Source organism: Megalobrama amblycephala, linkage group LG7 (assembly GCF_018812025.1).
Source record: "Megalobrama amblycephala isolate DHTTF-2021 linkage group LG7, ASM1881202v1, whole genome shotgun sequence".
NCBI classification, from domain to species: Eukaryota; Metazoa; Chordata; class Actinopteri; order Cypriniformes; family Xenocyprididae; genus Megalobrama; species Megalobrama amblycephala.
Window position 1 is genome coordinate 6,899,775 of NC_063050.1, and position 8,367 is coordinate 6,908,141.

The 8,367-nt window shown below is 37.3% G+C and overlaps 2 long non-coding RNA genes across 2 annotated transcripts in view; both read right to left on the bottom strand.

Annotated features, from left to right (window-relative positions):
• LOC125271632 overlaps positions 1 to 8,367 on the bottom strand; it is a 37,752-nt gene that overhangs the window by 11,471 nt on the left and 17,914 nt on the right. The gene's annotated exons all lie outside the window — the stretch shown is intronic.
• On the bottom strand, positions 121 to 6,716 carry LOC125271631. Its single transcript, XR_007185671.1, has 5 exons — positions 1,679 to 6,716; positions 1,346 to 1,410; positions 1,184 to 1,245; positions 1,004 to 1,100; positions 121 to 811 (listed from the first exon to the last, which is right to left on the bottom strand). It is a non-coding gene; the product is annotated as an uncharacterized LOC125271631 (long non-coding RNA).

Below are 8,367 nucleotides of genomic sequence, written 5' to 3' on the forward strand. Positions count from 1 at the left end.
TACATAAGTACTACTGAGATACAATTCAAACAGACAAAATTATTGCAAAATTTCATTTTATTTTTTATTTAAAACATTGCATATATATCACAAAAAAAAAAAAAAAAAAAACAGTCTGCCAATGCTGGAAAGGATGTGTTAAAAATGACAATATTTACACATTAATGGGAGAGTTTAGGGACACAATTTTAATTTTAACTCATTAAGCTGTTATTGTTTTTAACAAAGTAAATGTGTCAAAAAGGTTAGCACAAAGATGTGTAAACTTGTTAAATTAACACATTATGTGTTGTGTTGTCCTTCACTACACGCATTATGTTAAAAAACATAAAATGATGTAAAGTCAATGGTTGTTTAGCTTATTGTCAAAAAAAAATATTATAATTAAATATCAACAATTACATTCATAAAACTGCAAAATATAAATACATTTTTAAGCAGTCAAAAATGAAATGTCCAACACAGGACAAAACAGTTCTTTTCTCAATCTCATTAGGTAACATGGCACATAAACCCACTTTCAAAATCATTCACTATTTCCAAAATTTGATTAATGTACACTGGTGGCCAAAAGTATTTCAGTGTCTTAATGTTTTTGAAAGAAGACTGTTCAAGAAACATTTCTTATTTTCAATTTTCTCCTCTAAATTCATTTTTTTTAAAAAGACAACACACTTTGGAAATAAATTAACTTCCCCAAAACTGGTTCCAGTTCAGAACTTGACTGACAACATCAGAATGTTCCTGGTCTGTATGCGTGTGCACGAACACAAATGTACTCAGTCCTTCAGAGGAGATCCCGGCTCTGACGCTAAATAAACACATGAGAATGAGAGAGAGAGAGAGAATTCCATATTAGTGTCAAATTATTTTTAACCTCCTTTTTTAAACCTTTTTTTTTTTACGATAACTTAATATATAAGTATGTTTTTGTCAATAGCATATTCAAAAATTTCAGATGAACTGTAAATTAAATTATGCCAGATTAAATTGTAATACTTACATATCCTAAATTCTGTCCAAAAATGCTGAGATCCATAGAGAGAGAGACTGCAATCGACGAATTAGCCAATTTCAGCCTGTCTGCAGTGAAGGGGAAGCTGTTTGAGATAAATACACAATAAGATGCATGCAAGAAATCACTATGTGATGATTTTTCTCCTCCCTACAGTAGTTAACCCACCTGTGCGCTGATATTAGGACCTTCCTGGTCAGTTGGGACTGCAATGGTAGAGAGTCTTCTGCCTAATAAAAGATCAAAATAATTCAAAAGTATAAACTAAAGTTGTTTAGAATGCTAGATTTTGTATGAATGATTTAGTGAGAGTTTTACTGCAGTGCTTACCAGGATAAATGTAATCTGGTGAGACTGAACATAGAAAATGGTCCATCTTCTGATTGGTTAATTTGCTATGTAATAAATAAAATGTTAGACATGATGCAAAGTCACTTATTTGATAAAACGTTAGCAAATTTAGAATGCTACCTAGTCTTCACATATTTCTAATTCAACAATGCTAGTGACTGATGCATTAGCTGTGCTTCAGCTATACTGACAATGACAATGAACTTTGTGGCTTTGTGGCATGCTTTTAAACCAGTATTACAAAAAAATAGACAGAAAACATTGCTTTTGTTAGGAAATTTAAGTAACAATATGATTTCAAGTACAGCTTACCTCAGAAATCTTGCTAGCAGTCACCGGCGCTTTGTTGCAGTTGAGACCTTTAAAACACGCATTCATAAATTGCAGTAAATATTAAATTTCATAATCTAACAAAATCAAATGAAACGTTAACGCAGTTTACCGTGGTATATATATATATATATATATATATATATATATATATATATATATATATATATTACCTTACTCGCTGGTCTCTCTCTCTCAGGATAAGTCTTCACAGGGTGCATCGCATCGGTACACCGGGCGGCCACAGACTGTGGCGCTGCCGCACTGGTTCCGTCTCTCCGGACGCAAACAACGCGATCCAACAAAAGACAGAACCCATTACAATCACTGTTTGCACTGAATGCTCCGGCGCGACACGACAAATCCCAGACAGTTACTGATAACGTTACTGATGGCCCGTTATATGTACGGTACTCCGAGTCCAAGCGCTCGCGCTATTTCTGACACAAGGGACAAACAGGTTTGCATTTTGTAAAGGTCCGGTAGCTTCAGTGTGTCCGTGGGCTGTTAGCGTTGTAGACGAGCGGTGTAAGGCAAATCATGTCAAAACAAATGTACAAAAAAGAGAAAAATAAAAAAAACACGACGGAATGGTGCCAGAGAGGCCGTTACAGCAAATACAGTAGTATACTGCAAATTTAAAAAATACAGTAAATCGCTGTATGTGGTGTTTGACGTCACAGAAAATTCCCATGATGCAAAGGGAATCACAGTTATATATTGTAAAGAGAATTAGCAGTATAATACTGGGTGATATATGGTAAATAACTGTAGTAAAGCTAATAGAACTAGATGTTTCAATCCCTTAAGTAGGAAACTCTTGATAGAAGCAGTCAGTATGGAGTGAGGAAAAAAAAAAAAAAAAGGAAGAGGGGTAAGGTATGTCATTGGGGTCATCAGGTGGGCACCCTGCTTCATCGACGTTTCGTTAATTGAAGCCCACAATGTCTACTAAAGGCTCAACGGTGTACCCAGCGTCCCAGGCACACCCCCCTCCATGCCATACCCTCTATCTCCCTGATGGGCTCTGCATGGCAGAGGCGTCCTTCTCCCTGAATCAGGCCTAAGCCTGACCGCATACCATCTGTCTCTACCTTGCTGCCCAGATAGGGTCCTTACGCTTGATCCAGAGCCAGTTACTGCTTTTTTCAGCAGCACTTGACAAGGACTTAATGGCCTGTTGGAACGAACGACCCTTCACCCCTATTTTTGTCATCAACCTGGTGGTAGATGTTGCAACAAATCCCCTGCATCCCACCTCTACTGGGAAGATGCTGATCTTCCAGCCGTTCTGGGATGCTTCAGCTGCCAGATCTGAATATTTGTTCTTTTTCCTCTCATAAGCTTCTTCAACCCCATCCTCCCATGGTACTGTTAATTCCACAACATATGCCAGCTTTGTTGTTTGAGACCACAGGACCATGTCTGGCCGGAGTGTTGTAGCCACTATTTCTGGGGGAAACACAAGCTTCGTATCAAGGTCAACTTCCAATTTCCAATCCCATGCTGACTGCAGGATGCTTGCATCCTTAGGTGTTGTACGATGCTCTTGATGTTGGCCAGCTGGTATGAAATTTGTGAATTTGACCTGTCCTGCCAATGTTTGTGGGAGGTTGTTTATGGTGGTTCGCTTCTGTTCTAGTATTGACGCCAGCTCTCGAAGTACTTGGTTTTGCCGCCAAGTATAGCGCCCTTGAGTGAGACTTGTAGTACACCCTGATAGAATGTGCCTTAGGGATGCAGGTACTTGACACAGGGAACAGGCAGGGTCTTCTCCATACCACTCTTTCAGATTTTGAGGGGAGGGTAGCAGGTTGTATGTGGCTCTGATGACAAAACATAGCCGCGCTCCCTCCATCTGCAAGATGTCACGCCAGCTGAGCTTTTTCTTCTCCAGGGCCTCCCAGTTGGTCCATCTCCCCTGCTTGGCCATTGGAAATTACAGAAATGTCTAACAGTGAAATCAATGTCCTGTTTTGTAACAAAGTCATATTTTGATTAGAAACCCCATAACATTTTCCTAACATATTGATTTATGACAAATAATTTGAAAATTAGTCAGATTTAAATGATAAAAAAAAATAAATAAATAAATCATATTTTCATAAGGGTGTTAAATTTGATCACTAAATTAATGTCAGCCCTATTTCAGGGACGCCCCCAAGGGGTGGCCAGGGGTGGCCACGGCCACCCCTGTATAAACTCTGGCCACCCCTGTGGCCACCCCCAGTATGATTCTGGAGTGGGTACTATTAATTTAAATGCATAATGTAAATTCACAAGTTCATGGAGTGAAAGAAAATGAAATGCCACCAAAAAAGATTGTAGATTGATTGGCGCCACCAGAGTAGCCTAGAGGCGGGCGTACACGGTGCGAATTCTGATGGTCGGAAGATCGTATATCCACGCACAACAGTCACGAGTGAGTTTATCTGAAAATCGTACGGACGAGGTGATATACGACACGATTTTTCGGCCTGCAGATTTTCGAAGCAATCGCACAAAGTTCCGTGTGTGTGTGTGTGTGTGTGAGTGAGAGAGAGAGAGAGAGAGAGAGAATGCGAGCGGGGCGCGAGCTCAAATCAGAATACCCATTGTGACATGCTGGATAGAAAATAGGCCTATGTGAAATAAGTTGTTTTTTTTCTCATCGACTAGTGTTCAAGCCATTAGTTGACTAATCACATTGATTAGTTGATTATTCACATTCAAGTTCTTAAATACTGGAGAGAATAAACTTTATAATTAGCATTTATAGCACTCAAGCGCACACATAAAGCTTGCCATAAAGAATCTGCAAAAGAAATGATTATGAATTTGACAAAAAAACAGCAAGGAGACATTTTAATTGTTTTTTCTTAATTTAATCATTGTCGGCTGCAAAGATGAAGTTGACATTGCTGACTCTCATCATCTTCGCAGGATGTCCAGAATGCACTTTTCATTCGGATTACATAATCGGAGAGTAGCCCATTTCTTTTCGTTTTAAATTATTTAGTTTAAAAGAAGACATTTCAAGCTTTCTATTGATATTTTTCTCGTGTCTGTGAGGCAAGCAGCCTATACACTGAGTTTCAGTTTATTTAGTCTATAAGTCGCGCTGCAGATCAAGTGCAAGTGATCGCGCCCGCGCATCCATGAACATATTTTGCTTCTTATTTATTAAATCCAGGCAATTGGTTGATGAAACATTGATTAAAATTAAGATACAATTTTTACAAAACGAAATTCACTTTAAAGAAAGGCTTTCTACAAAACAAAACTTATTGAAGTGATCAAAATCATGTCTGACACACTCCATGTCTCCAGATGTTGATGTATTCTTACTCAAGCTGTTCACTTGTCTTAATCAAATAGATGAAATAAAAAAATAACATTATAATATAGGCATATAAATGAACATGACTCGGCCAATCAGCCGAGAATTGCATAATTACTTTATTATAGCTTAAATAAAGCGCAAAAGAAAGTACGAGCAATGATGGTCGTTGTTCTGTTGTAAATGAAGTCATGGAATTATATGAAATTAAAAACTACCTCAAAATTGTGCGTGCATGTATGAATGTGTTGACATGGTTTTAAAGCTATTTATCCAATTCGTTGGCCTTAAAACATCCTAAAATGCACATGTGTACACCAGGGAAATCTAAATTTTCTCGGGGGAGCATGCCCCCGAACCCCCCTAGCAAAATACATTTTGTGACCTTGGCCATTATGAAACACTGCGTACGGGCCCTGGTTATATTCTAACGAAATCTGAGGTAAACGTGTATTTCTCTGTGTGCGCGCTTTGGGACTAAAAGTATGTATGTGTATGCACTGTGGTCTAAAATAAATGGGAGCAAACGCGATTGAATGTAGAAGTTTGTCTGTCGGTATTCTATTCAAAAGATCAAAATTGTTTTTTTATGGTTTTGCATTCCTGTCAGAAAATAAGAAAGTGTGCGGAAAAAAAGACCAAATTTTTTTTTTTTCAAAACATCCCCCCAAAAATCGTACCCTGTGTGTATGTGTATATATATATATATAATTTTTTTTTTTTTTTTTTTTTTGGCCACCCCAAGATTTGCTGTGGCCTCGTCTGGCCACCCCTATTAAAATTTTCTGGGGGCGCCACTGCCCTATTTAAAGATCAGGGAGAGGGAATGGTCATTGTGAAACTTCCAAACATTTGGTATCTCTGAAAAGCACTGAATGTGATCCTTACAAGACATCCAGACTTAAAACTGTGACATCTAAGGTCTCAGAGAAATTCATTAAAATATAATGTCCTCTACAGAGGACAAAACTCCATATAGCTGGATGTCAGGAGGATATAGGCTATATATACATGTATTTTAATATTCAGCTAAGGGTTTTATCTGATCTTTTAATGTTTGTTTTTTTATGCTTTTTGTGTGTGCTTTTTTTCACTGTACTTGCTGATTAAAGATTTGCTGTCCTGATGGGGGGAAAAATGATTGTCCAAAAGCAGTTTTCTAAAATTTCACAGAATAATCATTTTAACTTATGCCCTGGAGCCTGTTTCTGTTGAGGCCCAGTTTCACAGACAGGGCTTTGACAAAGCCAGGATTAGGCCTTATTTTAATTGGGGTATTTATGTAGCTTTTATAAATGTGCCTTAGAAAAAACATTACTGATGTGCATCTTGAAACAAAACAATGACACTGACATATTTTAAGGTCTGGCAGAAGCTTAAGCCTTGTCTGTGAAACCACCAGTAAGTATGTTAACCATGAAATTACAGAAACTCTGGGTTTTCTGTTTTAGAATGGGAGGTATGTCAAACCTGAGAAAGAAGGGTAAGTCAAGCCGTTTCTGAAAGAGAGGCAAGTTTTATTGTTACCAATAGAGTTCAATGGGACTTATGAAAGTAGTTGGCTAACGATACTTTCGGGAAACATACCCTTGGTCAGAAGTGGAAAGTCCAGGGGTCAGAAAGTAAAAGTCCTGCCATATTTTTATTCTACCCACTGAAGCAGTGTTAAAGTTAATGAGAAATTAATTGAGTGATGATTGAGAAATTAATTAATTTATTCATGCAGCAATGCATGATGGGATCCATGGATGAGTTTTGTTTGGTGGCACCCAGAATGCACTGCAACATGCTTTATTATTCTCACCACTGAGTTGAGAGTTGGGGGGGGGGTTAGGGTGATTATGACCAATCCAGTTCCTAAATTCCCTAATTCTAAATAAATAAACTAGATGGCGGAGTTGACACATTAAAGCTGTGACTGCAGAGACTTCAACATTGTTTGTATAAAATATACAAATATATAAAATTATGAATTTTAAAAAATCCTGATGGAGTTAATGCAAAAAAAAGTGTTTTTTTTTATGGAAAATATAATTCAAGACATACTTTTTGAATAGATTGATATATTACAGATCTCTACAATTTCAAATCAAATTTAAATTGCATTTTTAATCACTTTGTTTGGCAATTTTGAATTGTGACCTCATGCTGAAGGCAGGCTAAATTACATGTATTTCCAAGTACATAGCATGTATTTAAATTTAAATTATTTAAAAATAAAAGCAATGAATGTCCTGAGTATTCACATTTCCTTTAGATGTAACTTTTTAAGTATATTTATTTTGATGAATGTATTTTTTTTACATAAAGAGGGCTTTTGAGTGTAGGACATGTTTTGTCCCTTATCTCAAGAATCAGTGATCATCATACATGCACATGTGGGACAGAGTTGAGTGATGTTCAGGTGTCTCGTCTGGTTAGCGAATGAATTGTTCAGCACACAGCTGTAGGTGTTTTTATCCTGATATTCCACCTCCAGAGGTAGAGAGAGACTGATGCTGAGATCAGACACACTGATGCTGGACAATAAACTGTTTCCTTTGTACCAGGAGAGAGTCACATGACCCACATTCACAGCTGAACACACCAATGAACAATTTGATGACGATGAAGATGATGAAGAACATTGTGAAGAGTTACTGCTGATGACAGGAACAGGCAGACAAGCTGGAAAACATGAATGTGGGTCAGTCAACACATCAATTCATTTTTATTTTTGGGTGAAGTAACCACCTCAGTCAACAGCATGTGTTGTGCATTGATTACCACAAAAAAATATTATGACTCGCCGCCATAGACTGTAAAAAAATCGACTCGGCGCTTGTTTTCTTTAAAGAAAAAGAAGGTTTCAGTGAGATGCCTACAAGTGGGGCAATGGGGTCAATCTGTGTAAACTCTAAAATACTGTTTAGGGGGCTGCGTTAAGTTAAATTCTTATTTTACAGGATGCTGATTTAGCCCATAGTTTTATTTTCTGCCATAAAATACTGGGATGGAAAATTTTTATGTAATTCAATTAGGCTACATAAAACTTAAGTTTAGACTGAAATATTTTTTTGAGTGAACATATAATAGAGATAAGTTTAGAAAATGTGTATTTAACCTGCTTATTTTCGCTTCACGTCCACGAACAGCAGCAATCCTAACGGTCGAGTGATTCCAGTCAGCTCCGCTGCTCCACCGTGTGCTTTGAAGAGACTGTATCCTTGCGCCGGGAGGGAATTCCTTCATTTCGATATTTAAACTCTACATTGTTGAAATGTCCGCGTATTTCAACAAAGAATGTATGATTATATTATATTACTGTGATTTTACAGAATATTCAAAATACAGAAAAACACATTATTCTGTA